A 27,629-nucleotide genomic window follows, 5' to 3' on the forward strand; every position below is an offset into this window, starting at 1 on the left:
TGCTGATATAAAATTAACAAACTTTTCAAACAAAGACTGGTTATTTGCAGATACAGAAGACAAGAGCTCTCTCTATTTCTTTTTCTGATGGCCATATAAAATTACTGATTGTTAATATGCTCTGGCTTACATTTACTGGCCAGTTCTTCTGGGTGTTATTTAACTGACTGAAATTTAGTATGGACAAAAATGAGTGAGAAGTTCAGCTGAATAGCTCAGCATCTTAGATAATGGAATTCCAGTGCCAGGCAATATTACTCCCTACTGATTAATTTACTGCTATAGATTTTAGAGATTTTCTAGACTTATCCACAGTTCAGCTTAATATTATTTAGGTTAATGGAAAGTTGATTGCCACTTCCACTAGGCCAATAACTACCGCTTCCATATATTTTATTTAATTGTATTATTTGTACTTTATAGCTTTTAGAAGATGTTTACCTTAGGCCAAATATGCATTGCAGAATTTTGTCAGGGTAACTGAACTATGAAAAGAAGATTGGAAGGAAGGAAAAAAAAAGTCAAGGATCATCTCCACAATTCTTGTTGCTATGACGGAAAGTGCCTTTTCTGCTGAAGCAACAAAGACATAACCAGTAGTAATATTAAAATACTTTTATTACTTTATTTTTCCAATAGGGTTTACAGACATATTTTAAAACAGAATTAATCAGCTTTAATAAGATGAAAAGTTGCACGTGTCTTTTTCATTCTTCCACTATAAAGTGGATGAAAAAATGTAGTGAAACCCATCTGATGTAATCATTCAATACCTAGAATTTCACTGTTTACTATTTTACTGTATACATATAATTTCTGTTATGATAATTGAATATGATAGTAATGGAGAAAGTGTGTGAGTTATTCATAGCCCTGGTGCTCCATTATCTAGCTTCCAGTAATCAAAGAGAAAAAAAAAAAAAAAAAAAAAAGTTTTTCTTATCTGATTTGACAGGACTCAGAAAAGGACATATATTCTGTGCTCAGCATTCAGGCTATCAGGAACACATAGCTGCTACAGTATTCCAAAAAGATTTTGTGCAATCCTTTGTGTATTCTCTTTTAATTCACATGATATTTTAATATAAAACAATTTCTTGGGCAATTAGAAGTGTTTAAAATGTACAGTAACCTTTAAAATATGTTTGAAATGGGTATTTGAGATATGTTTGAGATCATACTCAAAGTAAATGTGTCCAACCCCATAAAAGTCTACATGTCATTACAGACTTTTCCCTTCATTGTTCAACAGTTAATAGGTTTAAATAACAGAAACTTGTATGAGGTTTAAAGAAATATTCGTGCAAATTAAGCATGGATTCTCTAAAATAATGTATTATTAAGACCAGTAACCAAAATAGCAAGCTGTTTATTTTGCTAGGAGTCATATTTTTGGCTTGCCTTCATTTCTGCATTCATAGTAGGTTTTAAACATGGCAGTGGTGTACACTTAATAAATACCTTAAGAAAAACAGATTACTACATATTTATTGATTTTCAATGTATAAGCTGTGTGAGTACTTTCTGAACTTCAGCCAATGCATCTATCTAGCTGGATTTCAGTAAGTATACTTTTTAATGTTGGTTGTGGTTTTATTTTTTATTTTTGTTGTTTTTTTGTATGTGTGTACATGTGTGTGTGCATGTGGCTTTTATGTTTTATTGGTGGTCCCCCCCCACCTTTTAACAGGAGTTTTAAATGAAGAATCCAATTGTAAAAGCTGCCCCATGAACCAATTATGCAGATGACTACCAAACGTTCCCTGGATGCTATACAGTGAACTATAGTGTTGTATCTACATAGTATTTCTAATTCCAACAGTTATGACATAGACTGTGGTAAAAAAAAACCAAGCAAACAAACAAACAACAACAACAACAAAAACCTCTCTGGATCCCGGTGAATGTAATTAACAAAATTATAGGTACACTTACTACGTATGTAGATGCCTATATGGACCTTGCTTTTATGGAATGTGCATGTGTACAAGGTACTCACTGAAAATCAAAACAAAAATAGTGCAAAAATGCCTGGAAAAAAAAAAAAAAGGCAGAAGTACTTAACCGTCCAGTGTAGAATGCACGAGAAATATACTAATTCCTTTGACAAATGAATTTGTGAATTTGTAACGAAGCACCAGAAACGTTTGCTGCAATCAAAGTAATTGTTTCTTCTACATTCTGAACTGTGATTTTTGAAATTCTCCAAAGTAGTCAAGTAGATCAAGTGGATAAGATTAAATAATGCTAAAGTATTAAGAGTTAAAGGTTCAATTTCAGAGAAGACTTGTGACTTGTGGAAGATACGGGTCATAGATTCAAATGTTTTAGAATCTAAAAAATAAACTACAGTCTTATTCAAGGATTTATTATATGCCATTTTATGATCTAAGGTGTGCAATACATCAGATAAACCTGCAGGCTTAGGTACAAACATTCTTTTTTCTTTAATAAAAATTTAAAACTATTTTCATATATATGAGAACTCAGGTTCTGGTGATTCTGAGTCCTTGAAGAAAAGCATACCGTCTGTGAGAGTTTAATATACAAATGAGATTATAAAATGAAATTGGAAGCTCAAATGTTATTCTTTAAATCTGAATTAATATTGAAAGCAAAGATAACATTTTCTTAGAAAGTTTTCTAATTATAAAGAATACTTTTAAAATAGGTTGTCTAAAAAGTGAAATAAATATGTTAATTTTCAGAAATGCCAGTATTGACAGCTTCAACTGGCTGGATTTCTCCCTCTAAACTTTCTCATTATAGTAATCTCCTAGCTTTTATATTCCTTCTATAATTTCATTGAATTATAGAATCATAGAGTTGCTTGGGTTGGAAGGGATCTAAATAACCTCGTCCCAACACTACTGCCATGGGCAGAGTTGCTGACCACTAGATCAAGCACTAGATCAGTTTACCTAGGGCCCCGCCACTCTGGCCTTGAGTACCTTCAGGGACGCAGGATCCACAGACTCTCTGGGGAACCTGTTTCAGCATCTCACCACCTTCTCAGTGAAAATCTTCCATCTGTCAATTTTTTAATCTGTTTAAGATCATTCCTCCTTGTCCTTTCACCATCAGACCAAAAGAAAAGTTAATTTCTCTCCTATTCATAGGCTTCCTTTAAATATTAGAAGGCCATAATGAGGTCTCCCCAGAGTCTTCTCTTCTCCAGATTGATTAAGTCCAGCTCCTTCAGCCTGTCTTTGTAGAAGTGCTCTAACCCTCTGATCATCTTTACGGCCCTCCTCTGGACCCTCTCCATCAGCTCCACATCTTTCCTGCGTTGGTGGCCCCAGACTCAGATGCAATACTCCAGACAGGGATTTACAAGGCCAGGTTAAATGGAACAATCATGACTTCTTATCTATGGACATGAAGGAACTTCCTTCTCAAAGATTTGCAATGTGAAACAAAACTATTTGCTAGTATATTTTAATGAAGTTAGTCAGACTTTAAGCTTTACAAGAAATCTATTTTCCTCAGAATTAAATAAATGATGCATTTTTAGAGTCATTGCTTCCTTAATAAGAACATTTGTATAGATGTATTATCATGTCTTCGAATGTTAATATTTATTTTTTATTTTCTCAGGTCCAGATAATTCTCCATAAACTATTCATCTCTTAGAGATCAGGCACAAATAAATGTCTCACATTCCTTAATAGACTGGATAGCTCTGATTCTTGCATATTATCCTGTATTTCTAAATGATACCTTCATCCCATTTGTTGCTGTTTTTGTTATTTTTGTTTTATTTAATTTTTTCAGCTGGCAGAATTCCTTAACTTTAGGCATAAAGTGATTATGCTAACACTAACAGTGATTCTTTCTGTTTATACCTCTTATTTTAACCCTTCATCAGTATTCACAATGACTGTTCTATACTAACTGTGTGCATATATAAATAAAGGTTACGTATTAAACTACTATATAGAGATTTGAATGATTTTTGTGGTGGACATCTTGCTCACTGTAAGAGGCAGCTCTTACAAGTTCTGCTTGAGATGATCTTAATAAAACAATCTTTTTTCATTAGCTTTTGCTGCAACAAATGATGAAGAAATTAGCAACAGTCTCTTTGCAGTAAAATGGGGAGAGAGTTTGACAAATTGCTGTGTAACAAATCACCTGCAGCAGATGCTGAAATAACTTATCAACTGCAGGACAAGCTGGGAGAGATTTCACCATATGGATAGAAACTTTCAATTCATCCCAAATATGAAATTTCCATGGGCTCATACAATAAGTTCATATGTATAGAAATTGGCAGTACTGGTTCTATTTCTAAAATATATTAAGGCCAAAAGAAGATTTTGCATGCTGATTCTGTAGGCAAATAGGATGGCAGTTTTAACTACTTGTTAATAAGAAATAAATCTGAGTTCAGACTTAACTTGGACTGGGGAGAGAGGGAGATTTCTCTGATAGTGGATTTTTTATGTAATTAAGATCCAGTTTGGAAATGAATGACCTCTTCACAGCTGTTTAATATGGAAAAAAACCTGCTGTTTCTGAACTACAAGCTAGAGTTAAGATAAATAAATTAAACAAAGTACTACTTAGTGAATGGAATGGTCATTTCTTAACAGGCTTGCTGTATGAGAACATGTTTTTTGCTGGACTAAGGAGATTGCACTTGTATAATTTAATAACATAATCAAGGATAAAAGTTAAGATATTGCTAAGACATGAGCATTTATGTTATAAATAAACAGAAATGATTGCGCTCCCTTTATTACACATCTGTACCTTTTCTAATTGTACTATTGTACTCTGGAGTTTTTCATTTTTCTTAAGTTATTAGATATTGACAGAAGCAGCATGGTAAGAATGGCAAAAACAGAATAGGAGAAAGGAAGAGAAATGCAATACATATATACATAGTTGTTTTACGCTATGTTGCTAAGTAGCTAATTTAAATCACCATTTTATGCATCCTGAAATCAGCTTTCATCATTGTATTAAATATTCTTATAAAATATACATTCAGACATTGCATAAATTATCCTTAAGAGAGTGCATCTATACACACATGAAAATCAAGGTGTCCTGTGTGCTTTATTTATATACTAGTTAACCTTAATCAGTGCTGGTATCAGTATCACAGTAATTAATATCAAACTGTGCTTCAGCACTGAAGAAATACTAGGTATGCTACCTTCTCTGAGAAAGCAGTTTTGAAATTTAATTCTAAGATGGATAAAGAAATGGACAAACAGTATTCAGTTCTTCCTTTGGATTAGAAAACTTGACCTTGCGATTTGAATCTCAAGAAAAGTTAGAGATTATTTACCATGAATGTCTCATGCTGTGCAAAGTTTTTGCTCTCTTATCAGATGTCTAGTTCATTAGTTAGGTGTTAGTATGAGTTCTATACATAAAGATTAATTTATTTATGTTAGTGCCAATGGACTTGGCATTAAATTGGAGTGCAGTCAGCAATCTGTATTCTGCATCTTCAGTCTGCACCACTTGTTTGAAGCTGCTGCAGGTATCCTAAGACAGTGTTAAAGAGATTTTCAGTCAGAAAAGTGTATGTAAGAATATTATTTCCCTTTTTTTTTTTTTTTTTTTTTTTCCTAAGTATTCTTCCACTGCTATTTTCTTTCTATGTGTTATGGATGATCTATAAAGATGAAATACATATTCAGTAGGGAAAGACAGCACTGTGTCAGTGAATTGTATACAATCATTACTGCCATGATTTTTATTTATTTTAAGGAAGTCTATGCTATTCTTCAAAGAAAATATAACCCTGTTTGCAAATCAGAATAGGCAATAATTATTATGACATGAAATAAAAATGTCTGAATAATCTTCCTTATTTCTCAGACATTTGATCGGTATGACCTCTTACAGATTTTCCTAACCACAGCAGGCACTTTACTATTTCTCCTGGTCTCCTAGTTTTACTGATCATGAGGTGATTAATTCAAGCTGTGAATATAGGGCAGTAGGACTTTCACAACTAGAGCTTCTATCCTCTGCTCTTAAGACTCGCTGTCTTTTGATCAGTCCTCATTAGAGAAAGTGTCACTTCCCCCAGCTTCTTTAAAATCTTTTCCCTCTTCATACATAAATTCTAATTCTTAAATAGTTTTTCTTGTTAAAAAAAAAAAAAAAAAACTAGCAAAAAAAAAAAAAAAAAAGATTACAAAACATACCTCCAGTTACATGGAAAATTTTCAATATTTCTTGTAGTTTAGGAATTCTTAGTTATGCTCTTTAATTCATGTCAGTAATACAACATTTTCTTGTAAATGATAATTTATCAGAAGCACTCAAGGCATACTTGAGACTTTGAATAAATAATACATACAAATAACTATACCACTAAGAAGAAATAATGTTCAGTCATGGGAGAAATTAAAATTTAAGTATATTTCTCCATTTTATTTTTAATTACCATCACTAGAGAAGACAAATCTGATAAAAATCTGAACAGTTTCTGGAGCGTTTAGAATACTGTACAGCCTACATTATGCCCAATTTTGCTGTTAGACTTTGAACAACTTCTAAATTCAGAGTATTTTGGAGAATGTTGCCTCTTTCTTGGTTCTTGAGGGGAAGCATTTAGAAGAGACAATAACCTACTTACCATTTCTCATTAAAAGACAAAGGCAGACTGAAAAATGTTTTACTTATGGATCCCTACAATAATGCTGATGGACCAATGTAAACCCAGTGTCTTAAATTTGGTGAAAAAGCTGCTGATACACTGGAGGAGAATTTGTGGGAAGCATCCTTTCGTGACCTGACTCCGGGCTACACTGGATAACATACAGAAGTTGAAAGACTTCAGGTCTTCTTGGTGTAAATTAAGGTGAAAGAATACCAAACAATCAGTTAACAATTTTATTCAAACAATTTGCTGGGAGAACATGATTATTGGTGCTATATAAGAAATGCCTTATTAGTGATAAGCTATGATTATATTGTGTTCATTTTTGGCACCTCAGTACAAAAATGATATTGAGGTGCTGGAGCAGGTCCAAAGAAGGGCAACGAGGCTTGTGAAGGGCTTGGAGAATATGCCCTATGAGCAGAGACTGAAGGAACTGGGGCTGTTTAGTGTGGGGAAGAGGAGGCTGAGGGGAGACCTTACTGCTCTCTTCCAATACCTGAAAGGTGATTAAAGAAAGAGTAAGGTTGGTCTCTTCTAACTGGTGACAAGTGATAGGATGAGGGGAAATGGCCTCTAGTTGTGCCTGGGACAGGTTGGATATCAGGAAAAACTTTACAGAAAGGGTTGTTAATCACTGTAATGTGATCCCCAGGGAGGTGGTTGAGTCACCATCCCTGAAGGTATTAAAAAACCACTTGGATGCTTAGGGACATGATTTAGCGGAGGGTTGTTAGGGTACTATGGTTGGGTTGCAGTTGGACTTGATGATCTTGAAGGTCTTTTCCAACCTGGGAAATTCTATGATTCTGTTATTCTATGATGATATGCTTTGCGCTACACTGTAACAATTGAAAAGAGGGAGAGAAAGAGAGAGAGAGAGAGAAAAAATACAAATAGAGTCATCATCTTCAGATGCATCAATGTTGGGGTTCCTCAGTGGTGGGTGTGCCCACTCGAACTGATGCTCCTTGCCTGTTTATGTGCCATACCCCCTAAGGAGGAACTCAGCTCTTCTTCAGAATGTTCCAGAAATGTGTCTGGGATCTCAGGCGGTCATCAAGCCTACTCTGATGTTGTGACCAAGGTGTGACACTACCCTTGCAAGTGCATTTCAAGATTTAGAATATTTTGGAAATGAGATGGTGAGTCAGATGGGCATCAAGGGGTCTTATTCTCCCCCTGCTGAAATGTGTGCAGGCATAGTTGGCAAGATCTCTCCTTCCCCCACTAAGTTCACCTTTATTGTTGTTTTCCTATAGCACTTATGTGACATAATGTTAGACATTATGTAATTATTTATCCGTTTGTACTTATAGTCCCCTCACTCTTTACAAACTCACATGAATCCTCTACAGATGTATCAGTAATTGATTCACATAATTTTAAATTGATAAAATAAAAAAATATAGTGTCATATAAAGAAATATTTACATTAAAACTCACAACAATCAGTGAACTAAAAAATGAACAAAAACAAACAAAAAAAACCTATAAAACCAGAACATTGTTGCATATAAAAATACATAGTATTACCCATTAGAAATAGACCAAAAATTCTGTATGAATATATAAATATGAAATGGTTAAATCAATGAACAGATGTAGTTATCAAAACATAACCCAAAAATATTGATTATACTTACAGTACCTGAGGACTGCTCTGAAAATAATGCCTCCTATTTTGTTTTGTTGGCCTTCAATGTCAGTGGTGAATATAGCAGCAGAGGTTGAACCTTCCCAACAATATTCCATTATATTTTGTTGCCATGTGACAAATGGTAATGAGAAGACAGTTGGACTGGATGATCTTTCAGGTCATTTCCAACCTTGTGATTCCATGATTCTATGATTCTAAATGGCAGAAGAGAGGCAACCTGCCAAAATGGCATCTGACATGGAAATGCGTATGAAACAAAGTTGTGTCACTGAATTTCTCCATGCAGAAAAAAAATGGCACCCACTGACATTCATGGATGCATATTTAATGTTTATGAAGACCAAACAGTGGATGTGAGCACCATGAGGTTGTGGAGGGGGTGTTTCGGCAGTGATGGCTGTGATGGTGGGTTACCTCCACTAGCACAGATTTTTATGAATGTGGCATGCAGACTCCTGTTCAACACTGGAAAAAATCACAGAAACACAGAATTGTAAGGACTGGAAGGGACCTCTAGAGATCATTGAGTCCAGCTCCCCAGCCAAAGCAGGCTCCCTACAATAGGCTGCACAGGTAGGCATCCAGGTGTGTCTTGAATATCTCTAGAGAAGGAAACTCCACAACCTTTCTGGGCAGCATGTTCCAGTGCGTCATTATTCTCACCATGAAGAAGTTATTTTGCATATTGGTGCAGAACTTCCCATGCTCCAGTTTCCAGACATTTCCCCTTGTCCTGTCCCAAAAGACCACTGAAAAGAAGTTTGCCATGTCCCTTTGTCTCCCACACTTAAGATATTTATAATACTAATAAGATCTCCTCTCAGTCATCCAAATGCATAGCTAATGGAGGTGACCGTGTTGCAAAATATTTTTTTTGTAGCTGAGAATTTCCTTAAACAGTGTTTTTGTATCTATTGTAATTCCCATAGAAATAAATAGCAGGCATTATGTTAAGACCAATAATGTTTTCCTTGTATCTTTTAAAATGTTCATTGTAATTAAATATTTTTTTAGGACACAGTTCTGTATTTGTGTCTTCAAATGTGGAACTAAGCTTATATGCAATTTTATTGATCACAGAATCACAGAACTGTAGAGGCTGGAAGGGATCTTCAAAGATCTTTGAGTCCAGACCCCCTGCAAGCAAGCCCCCTACAACAGGCTGCACAGGTAGGCATCCAGGTGGGTCTTGAATATCTCCAGAGAAGGAAAATCCACAACCTCCTTGGGCAGCCTGTGCTCCGTTACCCTAACTGTGAAGAAGTTCCTTTGCATGTTGGTGTGGAACTTCCTAAGCTCGTTTTTGGCCATTTCCCCTTGTCCTGTCCTCATACCACTGAAAAAAGGTTGGTCACATTTCTTTGAGTCCCACACTTAAGATATTTATAAACATTAATCAGATCCCCTCTGAGTTTTCTTTTCTCAAGGCTGAACACACCTATTTCACTCAGCCTTTCCTCATATGAGAGGTGCTTCAGGCCCTTTGTCATTTTTGTGGCCCTCCGCTGGACTCTCTCCAGGAGATCCCTGGGTTTTTTGTACCAGGGAGCCCAGAACTGGATAAAGTGCCCCAGGTGAGGCCTTACCAGGGCAAACTAGAGGGGGAGGATCACATCTCTTGACCTGTTGGTCACACTCCTTTTAATGCACTCCAGGATCCCATTGGCCTTCTTGACCACTAGGACACACTGCTGGCTCATGGCCATCCTGTCATCCACCAGGACACCAGGTCCTTCTCCACAGAGCTCCTCTCCAGCAGGTCATGTCCCAACCTATTCTGACTAGTTGTGGTTATTTCTTCCCAAGCGCAGGACTCTATACTTGCTTTTGTTAAACCTCATCTGGTTTATTTCTACCTAGCTCTCCATTCTGTCCAGGTCTTGCTGAATGGCAGGACAGCCTTCAGGTACACACCTTCAGGTACAGAGCCACTCCTTCCAGCTTTGTATCATTGGAGCACTTACTGAGAATGGACACCATCTCCTCATCAAGGTCTTTGACGAAAATATTGAACAAGACCAAACCCAGCACTGTTCACTATATATTTCTACAGATCCATGCTAGGAATTCAGTATTCAAAATTTTAAAAAAGTTATTATTTGATATAAGAAAATCAAATTATGCTTGGCATGTGAATATTTATTCAAGTATTCACAAAGTCAATGGTTTATGGGCTGATTCGGCCCAGATCCCTGACTAGCAGGGCAGAGGGATTTCACAAAATCCGCACCTCTGGAAAAGGGGAACAGAGGACCCCAAAATAATTAAAAACAGTGGCAACAATTTGAGGAGAAACAAACTAATTTACTAAATATAGTATCTGAATGCAAGATAACACACCATAATACAATATAATTAGAATTGAAGCTAATAAATCAATTATAATGAGAGAGAGAATGTCTGAAAGGTGGATAGGCCTCACCACAACGCTGAGGTGAGATGCGCAGTCCAGTTGAGCAGCAGGGAGATGGGAGGAGAGCCCACGAAAGCAGGCGAAGAAGAGTAGTATCAGGTGACCTTGCCAGGAGTTATATCTCAAGGCTCTCTGTGACCGCAAAGTCCCCTGGGGAATGTAGTTCTTCTCTTCCAGGCAGGTACCCAGAACTTGAGCATTAACAGTTAAACTCCCAGTGCCCCACATGATGTTATGATGTGGAATACCGATAACCAAAAATCATAAAACCATGACACGTTCAAAAAAATTTAGTTGTAAGAGTATAACTATCAGACTGGAACTTAGCATGGTACAAAGTTCCATTAATATGCCAAACATTAAAAGGAGAGAAGTTAAATCATTCTGCTCATATATTTTACCAGAAAAACCCAAAATATCATCAGTGCAGTTTTTCACATTATTTACCCCCTTTTCACTTCTTTCTATGTAGTCAAACTCAAGTAGTGTCCAGATTTAACTTCTCTGGTGTTTGTTTTTCAAACTACTTAAAAAACACAAGCCAGAGAAGAGATACGTAATTTATAAATCTTACAGACTGCTTTTCAGCAGGCTACAGCCAGGCATAGTTTACATCAACCCTGAGGCTGCACTATTGTTTGTGTAAGATGAAAGTTCCAAGCTTGCCCTGAGAAGAAGAATAAAGAAAAATACATTTTCTCTGCTACGTGTTCTGAGGTATCCTCCACTACAGCTGAGAAGTTACCTAAATTGCATGTAAACAATGTCAGTGATATAGTAATATATAACTATCTGACTTATCTGCATATCAAAAGCAGTTGCAAAATATTTCATGTTTGATTCAATTCAGATTTCAAAAGATCTCTCTTGCACTTATTCATAGACAAATTTTAACTCACTGAGTCCTAGTGAAAAGTTAACATCCTTATGTTATGTGTGAACATTTGTATCCTTTTTTTGTATCCTTGGATTCAGCTTCCATGTTGAGTTTACAACCAAACCATTCTGGGATATGAACTCGCTATGACAGATCCCCAGCTGCATTTCTGGGATTGTAGATACTGAAGGATACAAGAATATGAGTGAAAACCATATAAAACTCTTTGAATCCAACTACTGATAATTAGACCCCATTCATCTTTGAAATGTTTTTGTTTTTTCTTTTCTATTGATACCTGCTGTAGAAAGCTGCTGGAAAGTAAAAAAAAAAAAAAAAAAAAAGAAATACATCAATATAGTTCAGCAAGACTACAAGATAGATTTCTGTGTTTATTTCTCACTGTGACTGGAGTGAATGTTGACCTTACAAGAACATAGACAGATGGATATATTTGAATTCCTTACCTTGGCTGACAAAAAATAATGGCAGAGAGCAGCAGTCTAAAAATTTACCCACAGAGGATGAAATACTGAACATTGTAAGAGTGACAAATAAAGTTGTATGACATTTTAAATCTTTCCTGCCTTATATATAAAGGAATAATTCCTATATATGGAAAATCATAGCAGAATATCAGATTGTACTACGTATATACATAGTATACCTCTTTAATTCTGGAAGGAATTACAGCAGTAAAATGAATATTTAATCAACAGCAGTGCAGGGAATTTTAAACATGTATTTTAGTTTTCCACAGACATGGAAAGGTTGGAGGGGATTTTAGGCAGCACAAGTAATTTAATCCATGCTTGCCCTCAGCTTTCTTCAAGCTTGTACTTTAAAGATAGTTTCTTATTCAGATTAGTAATTAAGTACTTAAAATGTTTTTTAATTTCCATAATATTTAATCAAATACAGAGGAGATAAAGTTTAAAGACTGTACTTAGACCACACATTACACTGCTTATAAACATTGGGACTATACTGCAATTACTAAGGAAAGGAAATGAAAGGGAAAGGAAAGGGAATGAAAGGAAAGGGAAAGGGAAAGGGAAAGGGAAAGGAAAAGGAAAAAGAGGAGAGGAGAGGAGAGGAGAGGAGAGGAGAGGAGAGGAGAGGAGAGGAGAGGAGAGGAGAGGAGAGGAGAGGAGAGGAGAGGAGAGGAGAGGAGAGGAGAGGAGAGGAGAGGAGAGGAGAGGAGAGGAGAGGGGAAAAAGTAAAAGAAAAAAAAGAAAAAGAAAAAGAAAAAGAAAAAGAAAAAGAAAAAGAAAAAGAAAAAGAAAAAGAAAAAGAAAAAGAAAAAGAAAAAGAAAAAGAAAAATGGGAAAAAAAAAAGAAAGAAAGAAAGAAAAAGAAAAAAAAAAAGATATTCTGTGCCTTTCAAATACTAATGACTCCGAGGTTGGTGAGGCACTGGAACAGTTTGTCCAGAGAGTTTGTCAGTTCTTCATCCCTGGAAGTGTTCAACGCCAGCTTTTATGGGGCTCCAGAAAACATTATCTGGTGGTTGGCAACCCTGTCCATGGGGACTTGACACTAGATAACTTTAAGGTCCCTTCTAATCCAAGCCATTCTGTGATTCTGTGATTCGTTCTATGACAATTCTAGTCTGCTTTCTTAAGTTTAAATTTTATTAAAATTCTAGTGAAAGTAATCCTGATCCCAGTTAATATCTGAAAAAAAAAATGAAGCCCAATTCCACTTTGGAGATTTGTCTGACACTTGCTCTTATTGCAAATTTCTTAACATGATAGCTGCACTGAGATGAAACAACCTGTTTTAGAAGTAACCTAAGGGGAGCATTATTGGTAGTGTAGTGAATTTCATAGCTGCTTGTAGTGAAGCAATGTGCACCACCATACTGTACACAGTGGTTGCATGTAAATTGCAAAACATGATATTCACTTTTTTCCATGAAAATCAAATGACAGTCTTGACACTGAATGAGATGATCAAAGAAGGCATTCATAAATATGCAGTTTACGTTTGAGATCACAACTGGAGATAAAATTGGTAAGGTAAAGGTAAAGGTAAAGGTAACCAGTTGGAAGTTGATCTACATTGATAGTCACCGCAAGTAACTCCTTGTGATGGCTGAACTCTGGCCTCAATGCAGTAAGCTGATGATTTCTCCTCTGCGGGGCATCTGTGCTATCCAAAAAGCTGATATTAAGTTCAGAATTAATGGACAGTTCCAAATGAGAAAAATCAAAACATACCACATGCTCTTTTTCATTTAAAATGAAAGTAGGATATAAATTTAAGGGCAGGTAACATGACTCAAGTGAAATCATTGGGACTGTATCCCTTATTTTTATCCCTTTTTGTTCAATATTCCAACATGAGTTTGTTATTTTGTACTATAGGAGAAATGGGAAAAATATTGTAGAAAATCTGAGGGAACTAAACAATTCAGTCCAAGAGAAAGTGAGAGAGAAAGAGGAGTGGAAATGAGACAGAAAACTTTCTCATTTAAGAAGGCTTTTAATACCTTTGACTTTCTCTTGTATTACTAATTTTACATAGCATTTTCTTATAAGCCCATTAAACTGATGACCTTATTTTCAATAAAATCTCTACTTGCAAGGTAATATCTTGTGAATCTCATTAGTTGGGATTGTTCTGTAAGTACATTTTCAATTAATCTGTCTGGAGTGTAAGATTATTTATCAGAATTTTAAATCATAAATTATAATTGAAAGGTACAAAATATTTTGTGACTCCTTAGGAGGAAAAGCCATGACATTAGAGTATGAATATACTGGAGTATATGTCTCGTACAATTTTCGTAGTAAAACAAAAAACATTTTTGTTATCTTGTATGAGAGAATGTACAAGGTACTTGTTCAAGAGCAGTGCTTTATTTCCACTGTACAGAAGGTGAGGATGTCACAAGAAAAGCATTTTATATGCATAAAAAATTGAAGTATCAATTTGCATGAAAACCTATTCTGTCTACAGGGTAATTTCTAAGAACTATCTGTTTGCCTAAAGTTGCATAATCTTTATGCATGTTGGTCATAGGTATATGATTATGGAAAAAGCCTGAAAACGCTGTGTCAGAATCTGATTGTAGTACTCTACAGGCTCCATCCTGTCTCTCTTTGGTCCTGCTTTATTTAAGAGGGGCAGAGGCAACTTTATGCAGAGCTGATTTCTCTGCTGATAGCTGGTATTCCCACTGCAGGAGAAGTAATCCTCTTTCTTGGATATGTGAAGGAATGTATACATCAGCCACCCTCTGTCTTTCATTTTGATGCAGATGCAGTAGAGCTCTGCCTGATGCCAATCTCCAGACTGCATGTGTGGTCCCTTCCAAATATGAGTGAGGGAAATAATATGCAGAAAATCTTTGTATTTATGTTTTTTGTTTTTGTTTTTGTTTTTGTTTTTGTTTTTTATTATGATAATCATGTCCTATCCCTGGGATATTCAATACAAGACTGTACAGGGCTCTGAGCAACCTGATCTAATTGCAGGTATCCCTGTTCATTGCAAGTGAATTGAACGAGACAGTCTTTAAGGGTCCCTTCCAACTGAAATGATTCAGTGATATTATCTAATGTGTGAGACTAATTTATTTTTAAAAATAGGATAGAAAATTGAAATTTGTTGAAACTGCCCTGAAATAGTGAATTAGGTATTTCAATAGAGTCCGCATTTCCTGGCAATTCTTATCTATTCTATCCTATGCCAGGGTACTAAGCCTATATAAATTTCCAGCTAATAGAAGGTTCTATATTTCTTTATTTAAAGTGTATTATACTGTTTAATGACCTTTCAGCAACATCAGTGCTTAAATCCTGCAATCCTACACATGAGTAATTCCACTAAGATCAAAAAAGAAATACAGCCAAATATGAAAATTTGGGGAAGAACTGAGTATGAGCAAGAACTACAGCTATATACAAGAATTGCAAGGCTTTCTAGACCACTTAAAGTTGAACTGGTTCTGGAAAATGCAAAATCTCCTTAGGACTGTTAGAAATTCACAATGTTTACCTGCTTTATGCATATATTCCTGGAATGCCAGCTCAGATTATTTCTGTGCTGTTTGTTTGTTGGTTGTTTTCAGTTTTTTAAGTGTGGATTCTTTATTCTTTAAGTTTGTATACCTAGAGGATAACACAGGATAAGAAAGACTCATTTCTCCATATCATCTTTGCTGTATAACTGCAAGGATTTTTTTGTTTGTTTGTTTATTTGTTTTTTTCATTCTAAGGGAAATTATTAGACATCTAGGTCCATTTAAAACTTCTTGTGTTTAAATTGCATTCCAGATTTTGTCCTGATGGGCTGACATTCTCCTTCTTTTCTCTTTATTTTACATTAACAACTCAAGGATTTTTGTTAACGTACCAACAAAAAGGAAAGGAAGGAAAACGAGAAGAAATGGTTTCTCTTCATCAGGAGAAGAATCCAAGACAGAATTGGGAACTGACAGGGAAAGGCTGTTGACTAAAATTCCACATCTGAAACTTCCTCAAAGGGCTTAAAATGTCTCTGTGTAAGAAGCAAAAATTTAGTCTCTTCCATTAGAAAATGAAGAGGTAACCTTAGCAACTTCATTGTTTATTATTATATCTTTGGAGATTGAAACCGAATCTCTTGGCCCAAAGGTTAGAGGGGTTAGGGAATAAGGTGAAAATAGATCAGAAAATTGTCTTCTTGGAAAAAAACTTCATACTGTTCCAAGCAAAAGTGGAAAAAAATAGTAGGTATTGCAATAATGTATATAAAAGTGTTCTTTTATTTTTTCTTATTCTTCATTTCCTTTTTAACTGGAAAACTGTTAATAAAACAATTAAAATGAAATTACATATTATAACTGGAAAAGTAGAATACAGACAAAAAATTAATGAAATATTCTAAAAGAATTTATTTTTATAATTATGTTATTTTGCAACAAGTTTGCACATAAGCCTGTGATCATTTATAAAAATCTAATGACCATGTTCTATATTAATTCATATTACACTGCCTTTGGCTAAAAAAGTAGGTCAACATTTTGATTATGGAAGAATACAAAATAAATTAATACATCATGTCAGATCTACCATGTTTATCGCATTCATTTTCTAATTGCTATGTTTAATAGCACTATTAATTTATTCAGTATTTCTTAAGACAATTATGTTTTCTGGCAAAAAAAGTAAATGTGTTTCTTCTTCCCACTAAAGTCAGCTTTGTGTGGATCAAAAGTACAGTTAAGTTGCTGTGGATTTTTATTATTATTTATTATTATATTTCTCTGATAACACATTGTAGTAACTCTTTGCAGATAAATATTGTATTTTCAAACCTTCTTGTTGCATATGGTATAGATGAGTAGATAGATAGATAGATAGCCTGTACCTAACTCCAGAAATTCTCAAGTTTTATTTTCCTCAGAAACATGTTATATAATGGATAAACTATATATATGTGAATGGTCTATATGAATTTCAAAATTCATGTTTGTTTATGCATTTTATTATAGCTTCATTATTAAATATGAAAGGCCAAAATCTGTCAGGAAACAGGTTTCTCATTAGAAAGAGTTATGGTATTATAATTGTTGCACCTTTTTATTCATTCAGTCTTTTCTAATATGTCAGATTATTATTTCATATTATATATATTTATTTATTCTTTGTCCTTTATAGATTTATTCTTGCCTTTTCAAGAAGTTGTTATGTGCTCTATTTGAAACTTAAAGTAATAATTTACTTACTCCTTCACTTTTATCCTTGATCTATTAATAACCTAATGGTCACATGTGATTCAATTCTGTTTATTTAAGGAATAGCAGAAGCTAGTACAGGAAAAAATCAGTCAATTAATGCAGAAAAAGAGAATTATGATCAAAGTTCTAGTTAAATGATCAAGCCACAGGTTTCCAGTACATTTGTAAAATGAGCACTTCTTCTTTTAACTATAGTCATACTTCATATGACTAAAATTCGGAGGAAATATGACAAATGATTTCTCTGCTTGTCAATCAATTTATATTAATTTGTAATAGCTACCAGCCAGTCTAAATAAAACCGTGGCTCTCACATTGTAGAAATGGGCACAAGGCTGAAAAACTCATTCCACCTTCAAGACCCATCCAAATTCTGGGCTTAGCATAAACTTTCACAATGCAGAAACCAGATGGACTGATTATTGAGACTGGCCTGAATCTTTGTTACATTTGTTGCAATCACAGTTATCATTTCATAACTTCGACAGCTAACAATAGAAGCCTAATTTTTTGCAATTTCCTACTATATAGGAATCCTCAAACTTCTGAGTGAATGTTTATCCCCATTGACATTCAGACCCAGGAATGAACTGTTTTGGAACTTTTTAAATAGACCTTCTGCTTTATTGTTATTTTTTATTTTATTTAAATCTTGTGCTTATGTATCTTTTGCAGTATTTACATAATACCTATATATATAGGTATATATATATATATGTATATTTCCAATAAATTGTTAGCATCTCATTTTTTCCTAACTTATTTTTCTGCAATGGCTTTTAAGATGTCCAAGGGAACCTTTTTGGCTTCCATATGTTCAAGAGTGTCTTCTATGTGCACTCTTATTCTCCTGCCATCCCTTTCCATGTTTCCTACATATACATAGGGTGCCTCAGATGGCACTACATTTATATAAATAAATAAATATATATATAAAAAATGCAAGACTCCAGTGATTACAATTACAATACAGAGTGTGCCATTTTACTCAGATATCTGCTGAGCAGTCAGTTGAATGGTTCACTGTATTACACTGATTGTATTGTTAAGATCTTCAGTGAACCACTGAGAGCTTAAGAACAAGCATATATATATATTTTTCCCTTTCTCCTTTTTGAAAAATATTCATTTTCTGAAAAGCACATTTCTGCAGAAAAATTATTTGCAGAAAAATGCATTTTTATTAGTCCTGATATTCAATAATCATCTTGAATGCTTTGGATATTGAATAATTCTGTCAAAAGATTATATGTTATTACTAAGCTGCTTACCTGTGTATTATGTAGATTTTTAACTCAGAGTTTGTTTCTAACACACGGTAGTGATGTTACCAACTTTAGCAACAAACACTCCTTCCACTGAGATAGATCATCTGCTTTCTTGGGAGTGATTATTTGCAGACAAGAACACATTCCAGTATCTACAGAAATGGCTCCAGTAAGGTTTCTTCTGATAGTCCTAAGTTCCAGCCAAAATGAGAATCATGAAGTTCATCGGCTGCTCAATGCATATGAAGGAGCAGTGGTAGTGTTTTTCACAAAATAGTGCTCCTGTACTTATTCTTCAATGTCAGTCGTATGAGGGACATATTTGTTTGGATAAATGGGCTTACAATCATAGATCAAAGTCTGGTTTGAAAGACTGAGAATGTTCCTCTTTGAACAGGATAAGACCATCAGAACTGACTTTCAGAGTCAGTATTGTTTTCCCTACTTTTATAGAATTGTCTGCAATGAGTAGCAGGCAATGCAGTAGAAAGCCTGGCAGACAATATGGTACAAGGTCCTTATCACCCAGAGGTGTTGTGATTTACACAAGTTCAAGGGGAGCCCAAGCAGAAGAAATCCACTGTGGACTGTGAAGAGAAAAACTTTAGGCTTGGAAATAAGTGAGGAAAAAACACTCAGCGCAAGTAATAGCTGCCATATTCTTATTCATGCAGAGGAATTAGCTTATGGCTACGGCTGCACAGTCAGGGCTAGATACCCTTTCAGCTCTGACTCTTCACATCCAGTTTAATATTATAAATTACATTTCACCACACTTAGCTTTGGTTGTTTCATTGTGGTTTGGTTTGTGTGTGTGTATGCCTTTTTTTTTTTTCTTCTGGTCTATAAAGACCCCTCCTTTATCTAAAAAGATTCACATGGAAAATTTTTTCAGTGGGGTTGTCCTTTGTTGTTTGAGAACTACTACATATTCGTCTAATCCTTTCAAAGTGGTTATAAAACTCCTTTTAATTCATCCTGGACCATGGCTTTTAGCCACCACAGAATTATTACAGCCTGTGCTCTATAAAAATATATTTACATTAGATATACTGTGTGCATTTAATATCCATAAAAATTGACTCCTAATAGACCACATTGAATAATAAGAGTTTCATGCACAAGTTAAATGCCTTCCATTTTAACCCCTAAATTCTTAAAATCTTAAAGACATATAAAAAAATAAAAATAAAAAAAGACCTATTCCACAGCTCCATTTTAAGTGGTTTATAAATATCAAATGCTTCAAATTCCTTGTTTAGCAAAATGAGATTGCTTTTCTCTTACATATATGTAAAGGAATTAAAACATGATTTTTGTATGAGGAATTTTGCACAGACCTCATACAAGGTTAAATTCTGTGGAGAATGTACAGCAGGTTAAAAATTAAATATATTTGCTTCTGCAAGTAAAAATCCACTTATCTGAATTTTTATCTCAGAAGGAAGTATCTGTATAATATTTATCTAAATTTCAACAGAAATATTAATCTGAATAAGGAGTTCTTGAAGTGTATTTATTTATTTTGAGTATGACTCTGTTTCTTGCCAGTTTTGTTGTGTGATACACAAAATTTTCATGGCGTTCTAAAACCTGCAAGTGTATCTTCCTCTCTTAAAACATAACTAAAAAGATCAAGAAAGTACACAGAACAGGATTTACCCTTTCACCAAGTATACTAAACTGTAATCCTTCTTTGTTAATAGAAAGACTCTTGGAGATAATAATACTTCTGTTTATTTTTTAAGTAGGATATCTTGAAATTAAATATTCAAGAGTAAAATCCATATGGATTCTTCCGATTTATTTTGACCTGAGAATGAGATAGGTCAGAAATAGACAATGAGATAGAAGAATTTGATTTAATTATATCAATAGAAAACATAGAGATAATATATTTGGGCTCGTTAACTATAGCATGTACTCTTGAATTTTAATTTTAAAAATCACCATTAAATTTATCCATTTAAAGTTTCAAGTTTAATTAGGAAAATGAAGCATAAGGGTCCTTAGAGATCATGTGGTATTCAAAAGACAGTTTTATTGTTTTTCTCTTCCTATGTAGTCTACTTTGCCTCTGCTCTCTGAAGTTGTTACTGCCTATTTAATCCTAGCGTAGTGTAGCTCAGAAACTCTGGGCTTCATTTTACATTAATGGCAAAGTGGAATCTGGTTTATCATGTGAAGACATCATAAGAAGCCCCAAGACATTTTTCATCACACTGTTCAAATCTAATTTCCCCTTTCATTTATCATCTTCTTTAGATTGGAGATTATTTTCTTCCAATTGATTTAAAAATATATATTTATTGATGAGCACAGAAATATTTTTAAGTATATTCCTTAATGAGGCGCAGCAGCAAGTATCCAAATGCATATTCATCCAGTGAAACTATGTGATCAGAATTTTGATTTTTTGAGATAAAGATTTCTAAGTGCTTTGCTGAACAAAGGAATAAAGATTCCACTGTGTAATACCTAATATGAAACACAGGATATATATACTTTACTCATATGCGTAGTCATTTCATTTATAGTCCACCATTTAAATGAATGATGAGGATATAATAACTACAAATTTTGTAAGAATTTCACAAAACCTTTCATGTTTTTCTTTAATAAACTGTGCCTCTATCATGAATATATCCAGTGTTCCTATTTGTATCTCTTCATGGCAATTTGTAACCAAGCTCAGAAGAAGGCTGAATCTGCATGTATTTTTCCAACACCTAGCAGTAAGATATCAACTTTCTGACCACTGAGTCAAGAGCTTATATAGATCAATTTAGTCTACTAAAGTACTGGGAAATGAAAACAAATAAGCATATACTGAAGGGGGGAAAATGTGCATGCTTTACAATATGGCTAATAGTAATATTCTTGTAGGAAAAAGAAATCAAGTTGCTTTGAACATGCTAGAAGTAAATTATGATTATGAACATTGGTTTATACCTTTCACACTTTTGCAGAGATTTTTCCAGTGACATGCTCTGTGGTACTCTCTTGCATAAGCTAAAATTGAAAAGTATTAGTTGGAAAGTATCCACACAAAGAGAACCTCTATTCACTGCTAGTGATTTCCCCTTTCCAGAGTTTACAGGTCCCTTATCTAACAAGAGAATCTCTCTTATTTGCAGCAAGAAAATATTTTCACTTCAGGAAAAATATTACAGTTAGCAGGTTTGATTGAGCCCCTCGAGATTCTCCTTTCTGTCTTTTCTTGTGCTATGTATTTTACAGATGTTTAAAAAACACACTCTCGGCAGCTTGGAGAAGGTCATCCAAGTGGTCAGACATAGTAAGTATACCAGGCCTTGCTCTGTGAAACCTAGTCTGATGGGAATCAAATATTTTTGTCCATTTTTACCTCATCCTGTTCTACAGTTAGTAAAACAGATGTCTTAAAACCAAGCAACATTTCTAGCAAGCTATTTTTTATTATTCTTTACTCTCTAGAGCACTCTAACCTGAAGTTTCAGTTTAAGAGAATTTTGGTTAGTGATAAGTTCGGTAAAACATCTTATTTGGTAAAACATTTTATTAAAAAAAAAAAAAAAGGAACACGAGTAGAAGAAAATATAACATTCAGAGTGTTTGGAAAAAACAATTCTGAGATTTTCTAAAGAAAATGTTCTTAAGTTTTGTTGAATTTCCCTTTTCTTTATCATATATTCCAAATTAAAAAAAAAAAAAAAAAAAAAAAAAGGAAAAAAATAGGCAATATAATTGGAAAGATATGTTGTAAAAAAAAAAAAAACCTAATATTTTAATAGATGAAAAGTTTGTCATGCTTAGTAGTCTCATGAAACAGTCTTCAATAAAATCACAACGATGAACTTGGTTTTCATGCATGAGCAGTTATGAAAATGATAGTTAAACCTCAATCTGCAGTTCATTATCTGCAAGGAAGTCCTACAGTGTCATCTATCAATATTTCTATAATATTACCCTGAACATATGAAATGAAATAATAAGTGTCTTGACTAGTTATTGAGGACAGTTGCAGGGACTTTCACAATATTAAACAATATTAGAAAGTTAGATGTCTTCACACATTATGAAATCATTTGCTGTTACATTTAGGTATATACACACAGAAGTATATATGCATAAATACACACATATATTTTTAAAACTGTGTTTTGCTGTATCAAGAAACAAAAATTTTCCACAACATTTAACTAGTATCATAAACATCTATTCTCTTAACTTAAACAGTCTAGAGATTGGAGTCTATAGCAGATTTTGGCCTAAGCTTTTCCTAGAGATACAGATGCCAAAATATTAGAAAGTTGGCTTTTCAACGCTTGCAGGTGTGAAACTTTGAATGCAGGTAGCTATAGTGATTGAATAAATAACAGAAAAAAATATGGAAAACTTACAGTACTGGGACTCAGGGCTGGCAGACAGCCAAAATATTCCATTTTAATTAGGAGGAGAATTTTTATATTGATCAAAATCATAATACAGTATTTGAAAGGCAAGACAGGGCAATCTAAGGCAAGGCAAGGCAAAAGGAATACAATTTAAGAGATTACAGGCATTCTGCATCATTTATTTGTACATAATTATTTTAGGAAAGAAAACAAAGAAGATCAGAATTTCCCTCAAAAATTTCAGTCTTTCACATCCTTCAAAACATGCCCATGAGTTTGCCAGAGAATTCGATCCTCTCACAGATACACTGAAAATGAAGTGGTAAAATTTAAAGTCAAGTATTTAATTTTATTGCTATTTTTCTTTATAGTCCTGAGCTATGCTGCCATCACCACGCAGTAATTAAAATGACACAATTCTCCTTCTTGGCAAATGTTAGGTTTGTATACTACAGGCACCTGACCAGGTGGAGGAAGTTGACGAGACACTCTACAAAAAGCTGGAAGAAGCCTCACAATCCCTTGAACTGGTTCTTATGGGAGACTTCAACCATCTGATATCTGTTGGATAATCAGCACGGCCAGGCACACATGGTCCAGGAAGTTTTTGCAATGTGTCGATTATAAATTTCTGATGGAGAAGCCAATGAGGAGTGTGCTACTTGGCCTTGATTTTATTAAAATGAAATCCCTGGTCAGGGATGCAAAAGTTGGAGGCAGCTTGGGATACAGCGATTACGGGATGATGGAGTTCAAGGTCTTGTATGGAAGAAAAAAAAAAGTAGTTTTTCTACCCTGGACTTCAGGAGAGCCAATTTTGACCTCTTCAAAGACAGAGGATGCTGAGAAAGTGAAGATTCTAAATGCCTTCTTTGCTTCAGTCTTGATTGCTAAAACAAGCCCTCAGGAATCCAGACCTCGGAGATAAGAGAGAATCTGAGAAAAGGAAAGCTTACTATTGACTGGGGAGGATTCAGTCAGAGATCATCTAGTCAAAAATCAATGCACACAAACACATGGGCCTCAATGAAATGCACCCACATGTATTGAGAGAACTGGCAGGGATGATTGCTAGACCAGTCTATTATCTTTGAAAAATCTTGGTAAACGAGTGATATGCCTAAATACTGGAGGATAGCATTTGCCGCTTCAGTCTTCAAAAAGAGCAAGAAAGAGGATCTGAGCAAATGCAGGCCAGTCAACCTCACCTTTGTCCCTGCAAAGGTGATGGAGTAACTTCTTCTGGATACCCTCTCCGAGCAATTAGAAGAGAAGAACATTATCAGGAGTAGTCAGCTTGGGTTCACCAAATCATGTTTGACCAACCTTGTAGCCTTCTACGATGTCATCACTGTCTTGGTAGATGTGGTTGAAAGCAGTGGATGTTGTGTGCCTTGACTTCAGCAAGGCATTTAACTCCATCTCCCACAACATCCTTGTTATGAAACTTAGAAAATGAGGAGATAGAGTGAGGTGGATTGAAAACTGATTGACTGGCAGATCCCAGAGGGTTGTCATCAGCAGCACAGAGTCTGGAACCTGTAGTAGAGAGGCCTGTTACTAGTGGTGTTCCCCAGGGGCTGGTGCTGGTTCTGATCTTCTTCAACATCTTCATCAGTAACCTGGATGAAGGGACAGAGTTTGCCCTCAGTAAGTTGGCTGATGATACAAAACTGGGAGGGATGGCTGGCACATCCAAAGGCTGTTCTACCATTCAAAAAGATCTGGACAGACTGAGGAGTTGGACAGGGATGTACTTGATGAGGTTTAACAAGAGAAATTGTTGAGTCTTGCACCTGGGGAGAAACAACAGCATGCATCATTACAGGTGAGGGGATGACCTTCCAGAGAGGAGCTCTGCAGAGAAGGTCCTGGGGGTCCTGATGGACAACAGATTGGCCATGAGCCAGAAGTGTGCCCTTGTGGCCAAGAGGGCCATTGGTATCCTGAAGCATATTAGGAAGAGCATGACTAGCAGGCTGAGGGAGGTGATCTTCACATCTACTTTGCCCTGATGAGGCCATATTCTACTGTGATTACTGTGTTCAGTTCTGAGCTTCTCAGTTCAAAAAAGACAGGGATTTTCCAGAAGGAGTACAGCGGACAGCCACAAAGATGATTAAGGGCCTCGAGTATCTCCCATATGAGGAAAGGCTGAGTAACATGGGTCTGTTCAGCTTGGAGAAAAGAAGACTAAGATAGGATCTATCTAATGTTTATAAATATCTAAAAGGTGGTGAGAGGCAAACGGATGAGGCCAGGCTCCTCTCTGTGATAGGTAACAATAGGACAAGGAGTAACAATCTAAAACTTGAACATAGCAAGTTCCATACTAACATACAGAAAAAGTTCTCTATGATAAGGGTGACAGAGCACTGGAACAGGTTGTCCACAGAGGTTGTGGAGTCTCCTTCTATGGAGATACTCAAGACCTGTCTGAATGCCTACCTGTGCAAGGTTTTACACTTGGGCCGAGGGAATTCCAGGCATATATACAGACTTATTCAGCCTAGTGAAAAGGAGGCTGCAGAATGACCTCATTGCAGCCTTTCAGTTCCTGAAGGGAGCCCATAAACAGGAAAGGAGTCAACACTTTACAAGAGTAGATAATGGCAGGACAAGGGGGAATGGTTTTAAGTTGAAGGAGGGAAGATTTACGTTGGATGTTGGGGGAAGTTCTTTACCAAGAGAGTGGTGAGGCGCTGGAACGGGCTGCCCAGAGAAGCTGTGGATGCCCTGTCCCTGGAGATGTTCAATGCCAGTGGGGTGGGGCCCTGGGCAGCCTCATCTAGTATTAAATGGGGAGAATGGTGGCCCTGCCTGTGGCAGAGTGGTTGGAGATTCATGATTCTTGAGGTCCCTTCCAACCCTGGCCATTCTGTAATTCTGTGCAACTTATTACGGGGAATCTGATTTGCCATGAATGTTGGACTAAATGATGTCCTGAGTTCCCTTCCAACCCCTGCAATTCTATGAATTCTGTGAAATGCTCATGACAGCAAGAACTGTCAGTTTAGTTATGGTTAAGGCTGTGTATCTGTGGTCTTGGGGATTAACCATCCCTTATTTATTTGATAGTTTCTGATTTTCACAGATAACTCATGGTTGCAACTAAAAAGCTGGACAATTGAAAGCTTTTTACAAATGTAAGTTTCACATAACTTATGTCATTTTATACTTGGATAGATAAGGATGACATAGATTGGAAAAATATAGAGTAGTATTTGAATTTTCCCCTCTTTTTCCTCTTTCTTTGGAATCATATAATCATTAAGGTTGGAAAAAGACACTAAGATCATCTAGTTGAACCATCAAACCATTACCATCATGCTTACTAAACTATGTCCCTAAATGCCGCATTTACTCTTTACTTGAAAGCCTCCAGAGATGGAGACCACCTCCCTAGCAGCCTGTTCCAATGCTTGACCACTCTTTCTGAGAATAAATTTTTCCTAATATCCAACCTGAGCCTCCCCTGGCATGACTTAAGTCCATTACCTCTCATCCTATTTCTATTCCCTGGGAGAAGAGGCTGACCCTCATCTCGCCACAGCCTTGTTTCAGGAAGTTGTGGAGATAATGTCTCCCTTGAGCCTCCTCTTCTCCAGAGGAAACAATCCCAGCACACTAAGCTTCTCACTACAAGACTTGCGCTCTAGACCCTTTTCCAGCTTTGTTGTTCTTCTTTGGACATATTCCAAGGCCTCAATGTCTTTCTTGTAGTGAGGGACCCAAAGCTGAACACACTACTTGAGATGTGGCTTCACTAGAATACAGGGGGACAATCACCTCCCTGCTCCTGCTGGCAACACTATTTCTGATACAAGCCAAGATGCCATTGGCCTTCTTCACCACCTGGGCACACTGCTGGCTCCTGTTCAGCTGGCTGTAAACTAATACCTGAAGATCCATTTCCTCCATGCAGCTTTCCACGCATTCTACCCCAAACCTGTAGCACTGTATGGGGTTGTTATGACTGAAGTGGAGTACATGACACATTTGAAGATATTCTGCTGTATATATTTTTTAATTGAGTCTAAATAAAAATGAGTTGATTTATGTTTTATTTTAGGTTTTTTGAGAACCTTGTTCTTATTAATCATCCCTAAATTTATGAACTCCAAAAACCTGCATTAAATGAAACTTCTGTTCTTATAAGCAGCTAAGTGATAGCGTGCTCAGTGCTACCATATGATGATTATTCTAAAAAATATATATAAAATGTTATCTATTAGTACCACAATGGAAATCAGCTTACAAAAGGGAAGACAAAGGATGCTATTAAATGAGAAGAGACTTGTTTTTTATTCCTATACATCCTATCTGCTTCCTTTATTTTGCTCGCAGGCAGATTGTAGCTTGGGGAATCTATTTGCTTAAACAGAAAAGTCTTAGCCAACACCTCATTACTGACAGCCAGAAAAACTGTGAATCATGACTTGATACACACCATAGTACTAACAGAAACAATGCTTGCTGTAATCATTTGGAGCCTTTTCAGCTATGTTTGAACTACACAATGGACAAAGGACTCATTTGAAATGCAGATGCAGCATTTTTTGTAACACTGTGTCCATAGGCAAGGCTGGGCTGTGTAGTAATGCATTTTTTATATTAGAATTTTATGTACCAATGTTTGCTTATGTCAGTCATCTCCTATGTCCAGACCAAGAGGTCAG

Source organism: Phasianus colchicus, chromosome 1 (genome assembly GCF_987193195.1).
Source record: "Phasianus colchicus chromosome 1, bPhaCol1.hap1.1, whole genome shotgun sequence".
NCBI classification, from domain to species: domain Eukaryota; kingdom Metazoa; phylum Chordata; class Aves; order Galliformes; family Phasianidae; genus Phasianus; species Phasianus colchicus.